The sequence below is a fragment of the Cherax quadricarinatus genome, chromosome 36 (assembly GCF_038502225.1).
Source record: "Cherax quadricarinatus isolate ZL_2023a chromosome 36, ASM3850222v1, whole genome shotgun sequence".
Classification (NCBI taxonomy): domain Eukaryota; kingdom Metazoa; phylum Arthropoda; class Malacostraca; order Decapoda; family Parastacidae; genus Cherax; species Cherax quadricarinatus.
Window position 1 is genome coordinate 7,576,587 of NC_091327.1, and position 21,169 is coordinate 7,597,755.

At 41.2% G+C, this 21,169-nt stretch overlaps 1 protein-coding gene across 3 annotated transcripts in view; it reads right to left on the bottom strand.

Annotated features, from left to right (window-relative positions):
• The window catches only part of LOC128691316 (tRNA (uracil-5-)-methyltransferase homolog A), a gene marked incomplete at its 5' end in the record, with an annotated part of 224,772 nt that overhangs the window by 61,146 nt on the left and 142,457 nt on the right, over positions 1-21,169 (bottom strand).

Here is a 21,169-nt window from a genome sequence, read left to right on the forward strand (position 1 = left end):
TTCCCCTCTTTGCTTTCATGGATAAAGTTTTTCGTCTCTGCAAACTCCTCAGTGCACCACTCACCTTTTTCCCCTCATCAATTCTATGATTGACCTCATTTTTCAAAGACCTATCCGCTGACGCATCCACTCCTAAATATCTGAATGCATTTATGTCCTCCATACTCTCTCCCTCCAGTCTACAATCTTCCGTTACCTTTTTTTTTTTTTGTTATTCTCATTGCCTTACTCTTTCCTATATTCACTTTTAATTTCCTTCTTTTACATATCCTACCGAACTCATCAACCAACCTCTGAACCTTCACTTCAGAATCTCCCAAAATCAGTGTCATCAGCAAAGAGCAACTGTGACAACTCCCACTTTGTGTTAGATTCTTTATCGTTTAACCCCACACCTTTTGCCAACACCCGAGCATTCACTTCTCTTACAACTATATCTATAAATATGTTGAACAACCATGGTGACATCTCACAACCATGTCTAAGGACAACTTTAATTGGTAAGCAATCCCCCTCTCACCTACATACCCTAACCTGAGCCTCACTATCCTCGTAAAGACTCTTCACTGCTTTCAGTAACCTACCTCCTATTCCGTACATCTGCAACATCTGTCACAGTGCCCCCCTATCCACCCTATAATATACCACAAAAACCTCTTTACATTTATCTAAATACAGTTTCACTGCAAACACTTCATCTACACACCCCCTACCCTTCCTAAAGCCTCCTTGTTCATCTGCTATCCTGTTCTCCATCTTACTCTTAATACTTTCAATAATAACTCTACTATACACTATCAGATATACTCAACAGACTTATTCCCCTATAATTTTTACACTCTCATTTGTCCCCTTTCCCTCTATACAATGAACTATGCATGCTCTCTGCCAGTCTCTAGGTACCTTACCCTCTTCCATACATTTATTACATAAAAAACTAACCACTCCAAAGCTATATCCCCACTTGCTTTTAACATTTCTATCTTCGTATTGGACTGATGAAGCCACTGTGTGGCAAAACGTTTCTTCAATAAAGATTCCCATATGTTGCATAAGTGTCTCAATTCTTCAAGTTGTCAGTTTTCAACCATTTATCACACACACACACACACACACACACACACACACACACACACACACACACACACACACACACACACACATTTCTATCTTTATCCCATCAATCCCAGCTTGTTCATCCTCATTTCTACAAGATGTTATTCCTCCTTGCCCAATACACGAAATCACAGCTTCTTTATATTCATCAACATTTAACAATTCCTCAAAATATTCCCTCCATCTTCACGATACCTCTGACTCTCCAATTAATAACTCTCTTCTCCTATTTTTAACTAACATATCCATTTGTTCCCTAGGCTTTCTCAACTTATTAGTCTGACTCCAAAACTTTTTCTTGTTTTCAACAAAATTTGTTGATAACATCTAACCCACAGTCTCATTGGCTCTTTTTACATTGCTCCACCACTCTTTCTTTCCATATACTCTTCCCCCCTTGTATCACTTTTAATTTGTAAAAACCTCTTATATGCTAACTTTTTCTCTGTTACTACTCTCTTTACATCATCGTTCCACCACTCTTCTTCCCCCCTGCACCCACTTTCCTATAACCACAAACTTCTGTTGAACACTAACACTATATTTATAAATTTACCCCATACATCTTCTAACTGTGCTCTTGGGAGATTCTGAAGAGAAGTTGCAGAGATTGGTGGATGAATTTGGTAGGGTGTGCAAAAGAAGAAAATTGAAAGTGAATACAGGAAAGAGTAAGGTTATGAGGATAACAAAAAGATTAGGTGATGAAAGATTGGATATCAGATTGGAGGGAGAGAGTATGGAGGAGGTGAATGTATTCAGATATTTGGGAGTGGACATGTCAGCGGATGGGTCTATGAAAAATGAGGTGAATCATAGAATTGATGAGGGGAAAAGGGTGAGTGGTGCACTTAGGAGTCTGTGGAGACAAAGAACTTTGTCCTTGGAGGCAAAGAGGGGAATGTATGAGAGAATAGTTTTACCAACGCTCTTATATGGGTGTGAAGCATGGGTGATGAATGTTGCAGTGAGGAGAAGGCTGGAGGCAGTGGAGATGTCATGTCTGAGGGCAATGTGTGGTGTGAATATAATGCAGAGAACTCGTAGTTTGGAAGTCAGGAGGAGGAGGTGCGGGATTACCAAAACTGTTGTCCAGAGGGCTGAGGAAGGGTTGTTGTGGTGGTTCGGACATGTAGAGAGAATGGAGCGAAACAGAATGACTTCAAGAGTGTATCAGTCTGTAGTGGAAGGAAGGCGGGGTAGGGGTCAGCTTAGGAAAGGTTGGAGGGAGGGGGTAAAGGAGGTTTTGTGTGCGAGGGGCTTGGACTTCCAGCAGGCATGTGTGAGCGTGTTTGATAGGAGTGAATGGAGACAAATGGTTTTTAATACTTGACGTGCTGTTGGAGTGTGAGCAAAGTAACATTTATGAAGGAGTTCAGGGAAACTGGCAGGCCGGACTCGAGTCCTGGAGATGGGAAGTACAGTGCCTGCACTCTGAAGGAGGGGTGTTAATGTTGCAGTTTAAAAACTGTAGTGTAAAGCACCCTTCTGGCAAGACAATGATGGAGTGAATGATGGTGAAAGTTTTTCTTTTTCGGGCCACCCTGCCTTGGTGGGATCGGCCAGTGTGATAATAAAAATAATAATAATAACATCTTCTAACCCACTGCCTATACTCACACTAGCCCATCTGTCCTCTAACAATTGTTTATATCTTACCCTACTTGCCTACTCCTTTAGTTTATAAACCTTCACCTCTCTTTTACTTGCTGCTTCCATTTTTCTTGTATCCCATCTACCTTTTACTCTCACTGTAGCTACAACTAGAAAGTGATCTGATATATCTGTGGCCCCTCTATAAACATGTACATTCTGAAGTCTACCCAACAGTCTTATATCTACCAATAAGCAGCCCAACAAACTACTGTCATTATGCCCTATATCATATCTTGTATACTTATCCTCTTTTTCTTAAAATATGTATTACCTATAACCAAACCCCTTTGTATACAGATTTCAATCAAATGCTCCCCATTATCATTTACACCTGGCACCCCAAACTTACCTACTACATCCTCTCTAAATGCTTCTCCTACTCTGGCATTTAGGTCCCCTACCACAATTACTCTTACTTGGCTTAAATGCTCCTACACACTAGCTTAACATCTCCCAAAACCTCTCTCTCTCTCTCTCCTATACACTCCTCTCTTCTCCAGGCACATACACACTTATTATAACCCACTTTTCACATCTGACCCTTATTTTAATCCACATAATCATTGAATTTATACATTTATATACCCTCTTCTCTCTCCATAACTGATCCTTTAACACGACTGCTACCCCTTCCTTAGCTCTCTCTCTCTCAGATACTCCTGACTTAATCCCATTTATTTCTCCCCACTGAAACTCCCCTACCTCCTTCAGCTTTGTTTCGCATAGAGCTAGGACATCCAACTTCTTTTCATCCATAACATTAACAATCACCTCTTTCTTATCATCCACAATATATCTACACACACTCAAACATCTCAATTTTATGAAGTTCTTCTTTTCCCTCTTTTTAGTAATTTATACAGAAGGGGTTACTAGCCCAATGCTCCAGGCATTTAGTTGCCCCCTACGACATATACAGCTCATGGTGGAAGAATTCTGTTCCACTTCCCCTTGGAGATAAGCAGAAATAAACAAGAATGAGAACTATGAAGAAAACAGAAGACAACCCAGAGGGGTTAGTATGTATATGCTTGTACACGCATGTGTAATGTGACCTAAGGTTAAGTTTATTATTATAAAAATACTATCTTATATTTGTAACAATCTCTAAAAATAAGAAGATCAAATAAAACACAGTATGGCCCCACTTATACGGCAGATTAGGTTCCAGGCTACAGCTGGAAAGCGGACATTGCCGAAAAGCAGAATGCCATTTTTTCCACTTATAAATGCACATAAATGCCAAACAACAAGTTTACACTAACATATATTAAGCTAACAGTAGAACTAGGCATTAAAAAACAAAAAAAGTCAAATACAGTGGACCCTCAACCAGCAATGGCATCGATTAACGATAAATCTGACTAGCGATACATTTTAACGCAAAAATTCTGCCTCAACTAGCGCTTAAAAACCCGACCAGCGCTATTCGTTCCGTACCATACGCATCCACTTTGGCCTGAGTGCGCCTCACTTGTCCCTTGGTGCCAGTGTTTACAAGCCAGCCAGCCACTGCGGTCGCTTCCAAACATACAACAACTTCAACATTTCATATTATCACAGCCTTTGTAGTGATTGCACCTGCAAAGTAAGTCACCATGGGCCCCAAGAAAGCTTCTAGTGCCAACCCTACAGCAAAAAGGGTGAGAATTACTATGGAGATGAAGAAAGAGATCATTGCTAAGTATGAAAGTGGAGTGCGTGTCTCTGAGCTGGTCAGGTGTATAATAAACCCCAACCAACCATCGCTACTATTGTGGGTAAGAAAATGGCAATCAAGGAAGCTGTTCTTGCCAAAGGTGCAGCTGCTGCTGCACCACAGTCAGCTGTTGTTGTTGCTGCACCACCATCAGCTGTATTACTCGAAGATGTGGAGAGTGTGTTGTTGGTGTGGCTTAACGTGAAACAATTACCGAGAAACGATTAAGCCCGGAGGGTCAGGTTGTATAATAAACCCCAATCAACCATCGCTACTATTGTGGGTAAGAAAACGGCAATCAAGGAAGCTGTTCTTGCCAAAGGTGCAGCTGCTGCTGCACCACAGTCAGCTGTTGTTGTTGCTGCACCACCATCAGCTGTATTACTCGAAGATGTGGAGAGTGTGTTGTTGGTGTGGCTTAACGTGAAACAATTACCGAGAAACGATTAAGCCCGGAGGGTCAGGTTGTATAATAAACCCCAATCAACCATCGCTACTATTGTGGGTAAGAAAACGGCAATCAAGGAAGCTGTTCTTGCCAAAGGTGCAGCTGCTGCTGCACCACAGTCAGCTGTTGTTGCTGCTGCACCACCATCAGCTGTATTACTCAAAGATGTGGAGTGTGTGTTGTTGGTGTGGCTTAACGTGAAACAATTACTCCTTGAATTCCTGCACATACTTTTCAGCTGCTTTGTGGTCCGAACTGGCAGCCTCACCATGCCTTATCACACTATGTATGCCACTACGCTTCTTAAATCTCTCAAACCAACCTTTGCTGGCCTTAAATTCACTCACATCACTAGTTGCGGGCATTTTTTAAATTAAATCCTCATGCAACTTCCTAGCCTTTTCGCTTATGATCGCTTGAGAAACGCTATCTCCTGCTAGCTGTTTTTCATTTATCCACACCAATAAGAGTCTCTCAACATCTTCCATCACTTGCGATCTCTGTTTCGAAAACACAGTTAAACCTTTGGCAAGAACAGCTTCCTTGATTGCCTTTCTGTTGCCCACAATAGTAGTGATGGTTGATTTGGGTTTCTCGTACAACCTGGCCAGGTCGGCGACACGCACTCCACTTTCATACTTATCAATGATCTCTTTCTTCATCTCTATTGTAATTCTCACCCTTATTGCTGTAGGGTTGGCACTAGAAGCTTTCTTGGGGCCCATGGTCACTTATTTGGCTGATAAAATCACCAAAAACACTGTAATAATACGAAATGTTCCGATTGTATGCTTGGATGTTACCGCGGAGGCAGGCTGGTAAACAATGCTACCAGCGGCACATGTGAGGCTGGCTAAGGGCGCACATTGGACGCGTCTCGGACGAAGAGCGGTGAGCGGGTTTTTGAGCGGTATGCGAGGCAAAATTTTTGCGATAAAAGCGCGCGTTATGCGGATTGTACGTTATGCGGATTGTACGTTATGTGATGGCGACGGTATGCGGGGGTCCACTGTACATGTGAAATATGCAACAACTTTACAACCCGTGAAATTTTGGAAAGTTTTCAGCCATAATGGAGATGTGCTCACAGAGAATGTAAACAAACCGGGTGGGGCTATGTGACCATATTAGAAAGACATGGGGAGCCATATAGCGAGTTTTGGTCATAATTTGAAATATTTTTTTTTTTTTTTATTATCACACCGGCCGATTCCCACCAAGGCAGGGTGGCCCGAAAAAGAAAAACTTTCACCATCATTCACTCCATCACTGTCTTGCCAGAAGGGTGCTTTACACTACAGTTTTTAAACTGCAACATTAACACCCCTCCTTCAGAGTGCAGGCACTGTACTTCCCATCTCCAGGACTCAAGTCCGGCCTGCCGGTTTCCCTGAATCCCTTCATAAATGTTACTTTGCTCACACTCCAACAGCACGTCAAGTATTAAAAACCATTTGTCTCCATTCACTCCTATCAAACACGCTCACGCATGCCTGCTGGAAGTCCAAGCCCCTCGCACACAAAACCTCCTTTACCCCCTCCCTCCAACCCTTCCTAGGCCGACCCCTACCCCGCCTTCCTTCCACTACAGACTGATACACTCTTGAAGTCATTCTGTTTTGCTCCATTCTCTCTACATGTCCGAACCACCTCAACAACCCTTCCTCAGCCCTCTGGACAACAGTTTTGGTAATCCCGCACCTCCTCCTAACTTCCAAACTACGAATTCTCTGCATTATATTCACACCACACATTGCCCTCAGACATGACATCTCCACTGCCTCCAGCCTTCTCCTCGCTGCAACATTCATCACCCACGCTTCACACCCATATAAGAGCGTTGGTAAAACTATACTCTCATACATTCCCCTCTTTGCCTCCAAGGACAAAGTTCTTTGTCTCCACAGACTCCTAAGTGCACCACTCACTCTTTTTCCCTCATCAATTCTATGATTCACCTCATCTTTCATAGACCCATCCGCTGACACGTCCACTCCCAAATATCTGAATACGTTCACCTCCTCCATACTCTCTCCCTCCAATCTGATATTCAATCTTTCATCACCTAATCTTTTTGTTATCCTCATAACCTTACTCTTTCCTGTATTCACCTTTAATTTTCTTCTTTTGCACACCCTACCAAATTCATCCACCAATCTCTGCAACTTCTCTTCAGAATCTCCCAAGAGCACAGTGTCATCAGCAAAGAGCAGCTGTGACAACTCCCACTTTGTGTGTGATTCTTTATCTTTTAACTCCACGCTTCTTGCCAAGACCCTCGCATTTACTTCTCTTACAACCCCATCTATAAATATATTAAACAACCACGGTGACATCACACATCCTTGTCTAAGGCCTACTTTTACTGGGAAAAAATTTCCCTCTTTCCTACATACTCTAACTTGAGCCTCACTATCCTCGTAAAAACTCTTCACTGCTTTCAGTAACCTACCTCCTACACCATACACTTGCAACATCTGCCACATTGCCCCCCTATCCACCCTGTCATACACCTTTTCCAAATCCATAAATGCCACAAAGACCTCTTTAGCCTTATCTAAATACTGTTCACTTATATGTTTCACTGTAAACACCTGGTCCACACACCCCCTACCTTTCCTAAAGCCTCCTTGTTCATCTGCTATCCTATTCTCCGTCTTACTCTTAATTCTTTCAATTATAACTCTACCATACACTTTACCAGGTACACTCAACAGACTTATCCCCCTATAATTTTTGCACTCTCTTTTATCCCCTTTGCCTTTATACATAGGAACTATGCATGCTCTCTGCCAATCCCTAGGTACCTTACCCTCTTCCATACATTTATTAAATAATTGCACCAACCCCTCCAAAACTATATCCCCACCTGCTTTTAACATTTCTATCTTTATCCCATCAATCCCGGCTGCCTTACCCCCTTTCATTTTACCTACTGCCTCACGAACTTCCCCCACACTCACAACTGGCTCTTCCCCACTCCTACAAGATGTTATTCCTCCTTGCCCTATACACGAAATCACAGCTTCCCTATCTTCATCAACATTTAACAATTCCTCAAAATATTCCTTCCATCTTCCCAATACCTCTAACTCTCCATTTAATAACTCTCCTCTCCTATTTTTAACTGACAAATCCATTTGTTCTCTAGGCTTTCTTAACTTGTTAATCTCACTCCAAAACTTTTTCTTATTTTCAACAAAATTTGTTGATAACATCTCACCCACTCTCTCATTTGCTCTCTTTTTACATTGCTTCACCACTCTCTTAACTTCTCTCTTTTTCTCCATATACTCTTCCCTCCTTGCATCACTTCTACTTTGTAAAAACTTCTCATATGCTAACTTTTTCTCCCTTACTACTCTCTTTACATCATCATTCCACCAATCGCTCCTCTTCCCTCCTGCACCCACTTTCCTGTAACCACAAACTTCTGCTGAACACTCTAACACTACATTTTTAAACCTACCCCATACCTCTTCGACCCCATTGCCTATGCTCTCATTAGCCCATCTATCCTCCAATAGCTGTTTATATCTTACCCTAACTGCCTCCTCTTTTAGTTTATAAACCTTCACCTCTCTCTTCCCTGATGCTTCTATTCTCCTTGTATCCCATCTACCTTTTACTCTCAGTGTAGCTACAACTAGAAAGTGATCTGATATATCTGTGGCCCCTCTATAAACATGTACATCCTGAAGTCTACTCAACAGTCTTTTATCTACCAATACATAATCCAACAAACTACTGTCATTTCGCCCTACATCATATCGTGTATACTTATTTATCCTCTTTTTCTTAAAATATGTATTACCTATAACTAAACCCCTTTCTATACAAAGTTCAATCAAAGGGCTCCCATTATCATTTACACCTGGCACCCCAAACTTACCTACCACACCCTCTCTAAAAGTTTCTCCTACTTTAGCATTCAAGTCCCCTACCACAATTACTCTCTCACTTGGTTCAAAGGCTCCTATACATTCACTTAACATCTCCCAAAATCTCTCTCTCTCCTCTGCATTCCTCTCTTCTCCAGGTGCATACACGCTTATTATGACCCACTTCTCGCATCCAACCTTTACTTTAATCCACATAATTCTTGAATTTACACATTCATATTCTCTTTTCTCCTTCCATAACTGATCATTTAACATTACTGCTACCCCTTCCTTTGCTCTAACTCTCTCAGATACTCCAGATTTAATCCCATTTATTTCCCCCCACTGAAACTCTCCTACCCCCTTCAGCTTTGTTTCGCTTAGGGCCAGGACATCCAACTTCTTTTCATTCATAACATCAGCAATCATCTGTTTCTTGTCATCCGCACTACATCCACGCACATTTAAGCAACCCAGTTTTATAAAGTTTTTCTTCTTCTCTTTTTTAGTAATTGTATACAGGAGAAGGGGTTACTAGCCCATTGCTCCCGGCATTTTAGTCGCCTCATACGACACGCATGGCTTACGGAGGAAAGATTCTTTTCCACTTCCCCATGGACAATAGAAGAAATAAAAAAGAACAAGAGCTATTTAGAAAAAGGAGAAAAACCTAGATGTATGTATATATATATATGCATGTGCGTGTCTGTGAAGTGTGACCAAAGTGTAAGTAGGAGTAGCAAGATATCCCTGTTATCTTAGCGTGTTTATGAGACAGAAAAAGAAACCAGCAATCCTACCATCATGCAAAACAGTTACAGGTTTTTGTTTCACAGTCATCTGGCAGGACGGTAGTACTTCCCTGGGTGGTTGCTGTCTACCAACCTACTACCGTATTAATGGACATTTCAGGTCGATCACTAATCTGGCAATCAGTTATCCAGTTACATCAGTAATCCGGCACTAATTTCTGCTAGCATATTTTCAAATTTCCGGGGTCGCCACACCAACCTGCTGCTACTGTTTGGTGGTGCTACTTGCTGCATAAGTCCTTCCAATTTCTTTTTCTCCATTTATTGTTATAAGCTGCTTACTTTTAGCCCTAGCCATGGTTCCAACGAATAAAAGAAATGCTTCTCGTTGTGTAAAGTACATACACAGTACATTGTACATAAAAGATAAGGTGGTTTTGAAGCCACTGTCGGTTGCCATGAGCTCAGTCTCAGGATACAGGGGAATATGCTTTATTATTACGCTAATATCACAATACGGCTTATTTACCTATCACAATTGATCCGACACAAACAATATAAATAACGAGGAAATGGTATGGTGATACCGACAAGATGTGGAAAAAGACACTTACCTACAGTTCAGGACATTTATTAAAGGAAACGTTTCGCCACGAGTGGCCAAACGTGGCGAAACGTTTCCTTTAATAAATGTCCTGAACTGTACATAAGTGTCTTTTTCCACACAATATAAATAACAAAAACATTGTAAATACTCCAGAATGTATAATATTTGGCATAATACTGAGTGGTCCAACAGAGGTATGAAGAGGATATGGGATACAAGTACGATCCTCCTATCCCTGTCTTGGAGGCTTATACAGTGGAACCTCAAATATTGAACTGCTCCCAACTGAACCAATTATGTAAGTGTATTTTCATAAGTGCTTTTAGAATAACAAAAAAAGCACAATACCGTGACTGGAACGATACACAAATAACCCGCACATAAAAGAGAGAAGCTTACGACGACGTTTCGGTCCAACTTGGACCATTGACAAAGTCAATGGCTATATATAGGACGGCTATATATAGGCTGGAAGAGGAGGAGGTGGTGGTAGCGGTGGTAGCGGCGGCGGCAGCGGCAGCAGCAGAAGAATTGTATATTATACCGACAAGATGAAATTAAGACGCATGCACAACACCCGGGCATCCCCACCGTAGACGTTTCGCTATCCAGCCAGCTACTGGATGGCGAAACGTCCACAACAAAGACAACCAGACGCCGCACATGTGTCTTAATTTCATCAGTAGTTGTAGTAGTAGTAGAAGAAGAGGAGGTAGTAGTAGTGGTAGTGGTAGAAGTGGGAAATAAGGAAGACGAGCCAGTCAGATACAAAGGAAGGGGAGCACTGCAAGAGCGCTAGATGCCCACAGAGGGAGAGCAAGTGCACAGAGGTGCGTGAAAGGGCAAGTGGTGAAATAAATGAAGGAGGAACAGAAACACGAGACAGGAGAGAGAAAGACAACCCAGAGGAGAAAAGGAAAGAGGAAAGGGGAAGAGGAAGAAGAAGAAAAAGAAAAAGAAAAAAAGAGGATTCAGGTTAAGTCATGGGTGTTCTGAAGTTTGGAGCATTTTACAATGTAGTGGGAGAGGAAGGCATCTACAGAGACAAAGCCAGGGCTAAGGTTCATACAAGGAAAGTTGTGTATTAGAGAGGATTCAACTAGACGGCGACTGTTCGAGTTGGAAGTAGGGAAGACAGTTTTAGCAGAAGACCAGGCAATAGGATGGCTATGATCTCTGACATTACAGAAAAGTGCATTGTTAGTGTCGGCAAGCCTAACACTATTTTTGTGCTCCCTAAGTCTGTCAGAAAGAGATTGACCAGTTTCTCCGAAGTATTGAAGAGGACAGGAGGAGCAAGAAATAGAGTAGACACCAGGAACATCTGTAGAGGGAGGAGAGGTATGAACGAGATTAGTGCGAAGAGTGTTAGTCTGGCGGAAGGTAAGCTTGATGTCTAAGGGACGGAGAGAATTGTTGAGATTAGAAAGACCGGAAATGTAGGGAAGGCAGAGGATAGAAGAGTTCCCATGAGTAAAGAGTTTGGGAGAGAAGAAATTGCATTTAGCACGTGAGAGGGCAGAGTCTATGAAATGGGAAGGGTATTATATACAATTCTTGTACTACTACTACTACTACCACCACCTCTTCCTGCCTATATATAGCCGTCCTGCTCCACCTCTGGTTAGTGTGACTTTGTCAATGGTCCAAGTCGGACCGAAACGTCGTCGTAAGCTTCTCTCTTTTATGTGCGGGTTATTTGTGCTTTTAGAAGTGTATTTTTGAGGGTCTGAAATGAACTAGCCTAATTTACGTTATTCCTGATGGGAATAAATTTGTTTGGTAACGGCACTCGAACAGCTGTCTGTCTAGAACGAACAAAGTTCGATATTAGAGGTTCCACGGTATTAGAGAAAACGGAGTATATTACAGGGATAACTGTGATATACACTCGCAGTGTGCCATAAAAGTAAAACAAAAAAAGCTATTTTCTCTAATTTTTATTTTCCAGTAAGCGCTCGTTTTCATCGATTATCTCTGAAGTAAGTTATTCATTTACATCTTAACATAGCAGCATTAACCCCTTGAACTGTCGCAATCCCCAATCCTGAGGTATCTCCTGGTGTCGCAAAATTTAAAAAAGAAATTTTTTTTTCTTATGAAATGATTGAGAATCTTTTCCCGATTGTAATGACACCAAAAGAACAAAATTTGATGGAAAACTGACGGAATTACGCTCTCGCGAAATTAGCGACCTTGGCGATATTTACAAATGGGCAATTTCACCCACTTTGAGCCCTATTTTTGGCTAGTTCCATTGTTTCAGTCGACCAAACTCATAGCTATTTCTTTAGAACTCCATTTTTTCTATCGATTTGAGTACAAGAAACCGCCCATTTACCGATTTCAACTACCCAATAACGTGGTCAGAAATTTGCAATTTGGCCAATTTCACAACATTAAAAAAGATGGCAATTTCAAAATAAGGTCCAGAATGAATAATGCAGACATTCCTGGCTCTAAAATAACATTTTCTTTGTTCATCAGTCACGTCTCCAAGCCCCTCTGATATTACTCTTGCTTTCTATTTTGAATTTTTATTCAAACAAAAAATAGAAGATTTAGTGTTATGCAGACTACTGCAATACTGTAATAATTGTACAAATAATGTCAACCCATTCATGACTGCATATTAGAATGGCTAGTTGGACATTTATTGGACAATGACATCAATTGTTTACTTTTGAATTTCACAGGCAACATAAAAGAATGACCGTTTTACAAACTCATGAAGTTATTTTTGAAATATCACACTTTGTATTTGATTTGTGTGTAAGTTTATTCAGGTATACACAAATACAGTTACATAGATTCTCATACATAGCAGCATGTGTGTAGAGAACCTAGGATAACCCAAAAAAGTCCAAGTGACTTATTTCCAGTACCTGACTTGGACTTGCCATATATGGTTTTTGGTAAATATATTTTTTCTCAGTTGTTTGTTGGGCTATCTTATTGAAACGTAGGCAATGTATGATGGAAAGATGCTTCTTAACTTAACTCATGAAATCGTAATGACACGATTGCAAACAAACCATACCCCGGCCGGGATTGAACCCGCGGTCAGAGTCTCAAAACTCCAGCCCGTCGCGTTAGCCACTAGACCAGCTAGCCACAATAAGATTCGTCCAGCTAGGTATATTTCTACACCATAGGAAGGTTAGCACAGGCACCACTGTGACCACAAATGCAAGTTTTTACAGACGAATCTCCAGCTAGCGTGGCCGTGACGAACTCTAGCTCAAGTCCCTTCACTGCCGTTAACATGAGTTCGTCATGGCCACGCTAGCTGGAGATTCGTCTGTAAAAACTTGCAATTTGTGGTCACAGTGGTGCCTGTGCTAACCTTCCTATGGTGTAGAAATATACCTAGTTGGACGAATCTTATTGTGGCAAGCTGGTCTAGTGGCTAACGCGACGAGCTGGAGTTTTGAGACTCTGACCGCGGGTTCAATCCCGGCCGGGGTATGGTTTATGCTTCTTAACATACACCAAATATGAAAGAAACCGGACAATAAATAATGAAGCTCACTTCTCAGCCATTAGCCGCCCCTTAGCAGTATACAGTGGAACCCCAAGTTTCGTCCGCCCTGAGTATCATACGCTTCGAGTTTAGAACCGTTTTTTTTTTCGGCTAAATTTTGTCCCAAGTTTCACACTGTGCTTCATGTTTCGCCCCGCATACCAGACCTGTCCGCCTGCCCGTGCCTGCGTGCCTCCCCCCCACAGGCGTCGTGAGTCAGTCTGGCTGCTTGTTTATCTTCGAGTGAACATAACCCTGCGTGCTCATCCAAACATTTCGCAATTGATTCACTGTGTTTGGTGCTTGTTTAAGAACATAAGAACATAAGAAAGGAGGAACACTGCAGGAGGCCTGCTGGCCCATACTAGGCAGGTCCTTTACAATTCATCACACTAACAAAACCTTTGCCCAACCCAATTTTCAATGCCACCCAAGAAATAAGCTCTGATGTGAAAGTCCCACTCAAATCCAACCCCTCCCACTCATGTACTTATCCAACCTAGATTTGAAACTACCCAAAGTCCCAGCCTCAATAACCCAACTAGGTAGACTGTTCCACTCATCAACTACCCTATTTCCAAACCAATAGGGTAGTTGATGAGTGGAACAGTCTACCTAGTTGGGTTATTGAGGTTGGGACTTCGGGTAGTTTCAAATCTAGGTTGGATTAAGTACATGAGTGGGAGGGGTTGGATTTGAGTTGGTTTATTGAGCGTGACTGTGAAATAAGTCACGATGGGCCTAAAGAAAGGAGGAGGAAGAGGGAGTGGAGGAGGTGCCTTCTTCAGTGATTTGGGGCATGTGTGGAATGTGGAATAGGTTGCAAAGTTTTGTGGAAAAATACCACCCTGAGCAAGCTGAAACAAGCCATCTCTGCAACAAGTTCAGTGACAGAACAACATCACATTTCAGGGAAATGTTAAAGAGGCACCAGAAACAGAGGACTCTGTAGAGTTATTTTGTGTGACAGGGGTCAAGTGGCTCTCAAGCTGGTCCTAGTAGCATTAAAAGACAAAAAAGGGAAGTAACCTGAGATAAGGACACATTATCTAATGTCTTTGAGGAAGGGGATTCCCCTTCCAAACAATAAGTGCTCCCTCACTCATTCTCCCAGTCTTCCAGATGCCAGCAACAGTCTTCAATAAAGGTAAGTAAATGTTATTTTTAATGTTTATTTAAGTGTTAATTTACCTATTGTATTGCTAATTTAAGTACTAAATGTATTTATCTGTGTTGTGTGTATGTAAAACTATAGTTTTTCTTTAACCCCTTGACTGTCGCAACCCGAAATCCTGAGGAGTCTCCTGGTGTCGCAAAATTTAAAAAAAAAAATAAATTCTTATGAAACGATAGAGAATCTTTTCCTGATTATAATGACACCAAAAGAATGAAATCTGATGGAAAACTGACGGAACTACGCTTTCGCGAAGTTAGCGACCTTGGCGATATTTAGAATCGGCGATTTTGCCCACACCGAGCCCTATTTTCGGCTAATTCCATTGTTCCAGTCGACCAAACTCATAGCTATTTCTTTAAAATTCCATTTTTTCTAACGACTGAGTACAAGAAAGTGCCCATTTATCGATTTCAACGACTCAATAACGTGGTCAGAAATCTGCAATTTGGCCAATTTCACAAAAATTAAAAAATATGACAATGTCAAAATAGGGTCCAGAATGAACAATGCAGACATTCCTAGCTCTAAAATAACATTTTCTATGTTCATCAGTCATGTCTCCAGGCCCCTATGATATTACTCTTGCTTTCTATTTTGAATTTTTATTCAAACAAAAGAATATTTACTGTTATGCAGACTACTGCAATATTGTAATAATTATATAAATAATGTCAACCCATTCACGACTGCATATTAGAATGGCTACTTGGACACTTATTGGAAAATGACATCATTTGTTTACTTTTGAACATCGGCAAAAATCAAACATTTCCCCTAATTTGAGCTCAATTTCAAGGTTCTTTTCATAGTAAAATCAATCAAAATCACCTTTATTTCTATAATATGTTTTCCATTCTATCAAATAATACCAAGAAAACAAGAATACAGCCATAAATACTGTATGAAAATAGACCACAAAGCCGGCATTTTAATTAAAAAAAAAAACTGCCGGATTTTTTTCTCATTATCACTGCGTTCTGCAGGATTTTTTTTATATGGTGCACACTGACCAGACAGACCCATTTCCTCACATGTGGGCCTACCAGGCTTTCTCCTGCTTGATTTGAAGCCCCTAGAATTTGAGTATATATATGTCAAAAACAGTGGCTCGTAAGGCGTATATTTACGACCAAAACAGTCAAAGGGTTAAAATATGTATTTTTTTGTGAATATTTTTGTGGGTAGGATTGCTGGTGTCTTTTGTCTGTCTTATAAATATGCAAGACTACAGGTACGAATTGCTACTTCTACTTACACTTAGGTCACACTACACATACATATACACCAACCATCCGACTTACGACCTGCTCACATACGACAACTCGACTTACGACCATGTTTTTATGCGAAATTTCTAGGAAATAAACAAGTGTTTATGTTGTACATAGTGTTTATCCTAAACCTTACAGTATAAAAAACAGTACTAACAGCATAAAAAGTAAATTATTATTATTATTATTATTATAACCAAAAAGAAGCGCTAAGCCACAAGGACTATACAGCGCTGCAGGGCAGGAAGGAAGCGAGGGCATCAGGTGGCAAAAGGGAGATGGATGAGTAATAGGTTACGGATAACAGCGGGGCACTGGATGGTGAAAGGGTAAAGGGCAGCAAGAGACTGAACTAGAAAGGGCTGAGGGGAGTGCGAAAAGTATCATCAGAGTTTGTGGAGTAAATCAGTCGTTGTCAAGAAGTCAATGAGAGAGTCAGGATTAAAGGAGGGTCCATCAGCAAGAAGGGAAGGTAAAGAGAGAGTAGTAGAACGAAGACGACGTTGGAGGTAAATTCTGCGTGCTCGTTGATAGAGAGGGCAGTAACAGAATGTGGCTAATCGATACTGGAACTTGACACTGCTCAAAGAGAGGAACAGGGTGCCTCTCCATGAGATACCCATGAGTAAGACGAGTGTGACCAATGCGAAGGCGGGAGAGAGTGGTCTCCCAACCTCGGCACTGATGACAAGAAGACGGCCAGTAACCTATGCTCGGTTTAATAGAATGAAGTTTGTTACCGAGCAGAGTTGACCAACGTTGTTGCCAACGGGTGCGAAGGTGGGTAGCTATTGCAGCAAAATAGTCCAGAAATACCAAAATGTCATTACAAAAATGTTTTGATACTCAGTAGTAAAGTTCGACTAACATCCATTTCAACTTACGACCGGTTTCTCGGACCCGAACTCAGTCATAAGTCGGATGGTAGGTGTACAAGCGTATACAGTAAGGCCCCACTTTACGGCGATGTTAAATTATGACCAAAATTTGCTATACGGCAAGCGGTCTTTCAAATACGCCCCCCCCCCACCCGGTTTGTTTACATTTTCCGTGACCACATCTATTATGTTAGGAAACTTTCCAAAATTTCAAGTGTTTTAAAGTTACTGTGTATTTTATATGTACTCTGATAATTATACTTATGTGTACCTGTACCTAAATATACTTACACACTGTGCTGGTGTGCAGGTACACATTAAAATCGCTAAGTCTCTCTCTACTCATGAAGTCAATACTACGTAATAATAATCACTCTTGGGCACAATAAATGTCTTATTTTACATCAATATAGGCATTTTCGTTATTCCATCTATGATATTTTCCTCAAAATTATATATGAAACCCATTACATAGCATATAAACATGATACATACACTCACAGAATAAAAATTGATGTAAATAAAAGATTTGTTTACAAAGCAGCTGTGTAGGTAGTGTCGGAAGAATTACGTTTTCTCTAGTCAAACTGGGGGATAACTGTAAAAAAATATTTGTTTCATATGCCTTTACTCTATATATAGCACTTCATGACCCTTGTGGGTTTAGTGCTTTTATAATAATAATAACAATAATAATGATATTATCTTCATTCTATCAAAATGGTGTGTTGCTGTTTGTTTATTCTGAACTAACTTGTACAACTTGTGCACAATGTAAGAGTATTTGTATTGTGAGGTAATTATTATTATAATAAAAAAATATTGAGGTAAATGTTTTACAAACTCTTACAAATGTACGTGAATGAACTAAAAATACACACATATTAACACGCATTTATTTCGCCTGACCAAGTGATCGCCCACTACCTGTTCAATTTGTGTTCTTATACAGTGGACCCCCGCATACCGTTGGCATCACATAACGTTATATCCTCATACCGATACATTTTATCGCTAAGATTTTGCCTCGCATACCGCTAAAAAACCCGCTCAACGCTATTCGTCCGAGACGCGTCTAATGTGCGGCCTGAGCCAACCTCACATGTTCCGCCGGTGGCATTGTTTACCAGCCAGCCTCCGCGGTAACATCCAAGCATACAATCGGAACATATCGTATTATTACAGTGTTTTTGGTGATTTTATCTGCAAAATAAGTGACCATGGGCCCCAAGAAAGCTTCTAGTGCCAACCCTACAGGAACAAGGGTGAGAATTACTATAGAGATGAAGAAAGAGATCATTGCTAAGTATGAAAGTGGAGTGCGTGTCTCCGAGCTGGCCAGGTTGTACACAAAACCCCAATCAACCATCGCTACTATTGTGGCCAACAAAACGGCAATCAAGGAAGCTGTTCTTGCCAAAGGTTCAACTGTGTTTTCGAAACAGAGATCGCAAGTGATGGAAGATGTTGACAGACTCTTATTGGTGTGGATAAATGAAAAACAGATAGCAGGAGATAGCATCTCTCAAGTGATCATATGTGAAAAGGCTAGGAAGTTGCATGAGGATTTAATTAAAAAAATGCCTGCAACTAGTGATGTGAGTGAATTTAAGGCCAGCAAAGGTTGGTTTGAGAGATTTAAGAAGCGTAGTGGCATACATAGTGTGATAAGGCATGGTGAGGCTGCCAGTTCGGACCACAAAGCAGCTGAAAAATATGTGCAGGAATTCAAGGAGTACATAGACAGTGAAGGACTGAAACCTGAACAAGTGTTTAATTGTGATGAAACAGGCCTGTTTTGGAAGAAAATGCCAAGCAGGACCTACATTACTCAGGAGGAAAAGGCACTCCCAGGACATAAGCCTATGAAAGACAGGCTTACTCTGTTAATGTGTGCCAATGCTAGTGGTGATTGCAAAGTGAAGCCTTTATTAGTGTATCACTCAGAAACTCCCAGAGCGTTCAGGCAAAAGAATATCCTCAAGGCTAATTTGTGTGTGCTGTGGAGGGCAAACAGTAAGGCATGGGTCACTAGGGACTTTTTCTATGACTGGTTACACCAAGCATTTGCCCCCCATGTGAAAAATTACCTAACTGAAAAGAAATTAGACCTTAAGTGCCTCCTGGTATTAGACAATGCCCCTGGTTATCCTACAGACGTGGCAGAGCGACTTTATGGGGACATGAGCTTCATTAAGGTGAAGTTTTTGCCTCCTAATACCACGCCTCTCCTGCAGCCCATGGACCAGCAGGTTATTGCAAACTTCAAAAAACTGTACACAAAAGCTCTGTTTGAAAGGTGCTTTCTAGTGACCTCAGAAACTCAATTGACTCTAAGAGAGTTTTGGAGTGATCACTTTAATATCCTCAATTGTGTAAACCTTAGAGGTAAGGCTTGGGAGGGAGTGACTAAGAGAACCTTGAACTCTGCTTGGAAGAAACTGTGGCCAGAATGTGTAGACCAAAGGGATTTTGAGGGGTTTGAGGCTAACCTTGGGAATCCTATGCCAGTTGAGGAATCCATTGTGGCATTAGGAAAGTCCTTGGGGTTGGAGGTTAGTGGGGATGATGTGGAAGAGTTGGTGGAGGAGGACAATGAAGAACTAACCACTGATGAGCTGCTAGATCATCTTCATCAGCATGTGGCCAGACCTGAGGAAACTGCTTCAGAGGAGGGGAGAGAGAAATTGAAAAAGTTGCCTACTTCAAAGATTAAGGAAATGTGTGCAATGTGGCTTAAAGTGCAAACCTTTTTTGATGACAATCACCCTAACACAGCTATTGCAAGCTGTGCTGGTGACTATTACACTGACAATGTTGTGAACCACTTTAGGAAAGTCATAAAGGAACGGGAGGTACAGGCCTCTATGGACAGATATGTTGTGCGACAGAAGTCCAGTGGCTCTGAAGCTGGTCCTAGTGGCATTAAAAGAAGGGAAGTAACCCCAGAAAAGGACTTGACACCTCAAGTCTTAATGGAAGGGGATTCCCCTTCTAAACACTAAGACTCTCTCCTCCCATCCCATCAATCATCACCAGATCTTCAATAAAGATAAGTGTCATGTAACTGTGCATGTCTTTTTCAGTTTGTGTGTATTAAAATTAATATTTCATGTGGTAAAATTTTTTTTTCATACTTTGGGGTGTATTGCACGGATTAATTTGATTTCCATTATTTCTTATGGGGAAAATTCATTCGCATAACGATAATTTCGCATAACAATGAGCTCTCAGGAACAGATTAATATCGTTATGCGGGGGGTCCACTGTATACTGTACCTATTTCACTGCTTTTGTTTTCTGTAATAGCTATGATTTTGTTAACTGAGACGTGTTCTCCCTCTGAATATATTTCTTCAGATTGTGTTACTTCGTGTTTCTGTGCAGCTGTCCCCTTCATTTCGTCTGCTAATGCATCACTACAGTGGACCCCTGGTTTTCGTCCGGTGCGGAAATCGTACAACTCAGATTTCAAGCACTTTTTGGTGAAATTTTCCCCCGGGTTTCGTACATCTGCTCGGAAATCATCCATGTCAGATACATCCACCTGCCCAAGACGCTGCTTCTCACATGTACCAGACTCAGTCTACCTCTGTCTCTCGTTGAGTAAGTAATACTTCGTGCGTTTATTCATTGCTTTTTGTGCTTGTTTATTGATTGCGACTGCAAAAAAAGCCATTATGGGGCCAAAGAAAGTTCAGAATGCCTGCCCTTTGGAAAAGGTGAGAAACACGATAGAATTCAAGAAAGAACTTGTAGCAAAATGTTAAAGTGGTGCAATGTGGCCAAGCTCAACAGGATGTATGGGAAGTCGACATCAACAATTAGTTCCATCCTGGAGAAGAAAGCAGAAATCAAGAAAGCAGATGTTGCAAAAAGGGTGAATGTGCTACCGAAACAGGGGTCACAAACAATCGAGGATGTGGAATTGTTATTGTTGGTGTTGATCAACAAAAACAGTTAGTGGGAGACAGTGTTGCAGAGGGGATAAATTGCAAAAAGGCAAGGCAGTTGCATGCGGATCTCAAAGAAAATGCCTGGAACGAGTGCTGATGTTAGTGAATTTAAGGCCAGCAAAGGCTGGTTCAAAAGATTCAAGAAGTGAGGTGGCATACACAAAGTGGTAAGGCATGGAGAGGCTGCAAGTTCTGACAAACATGC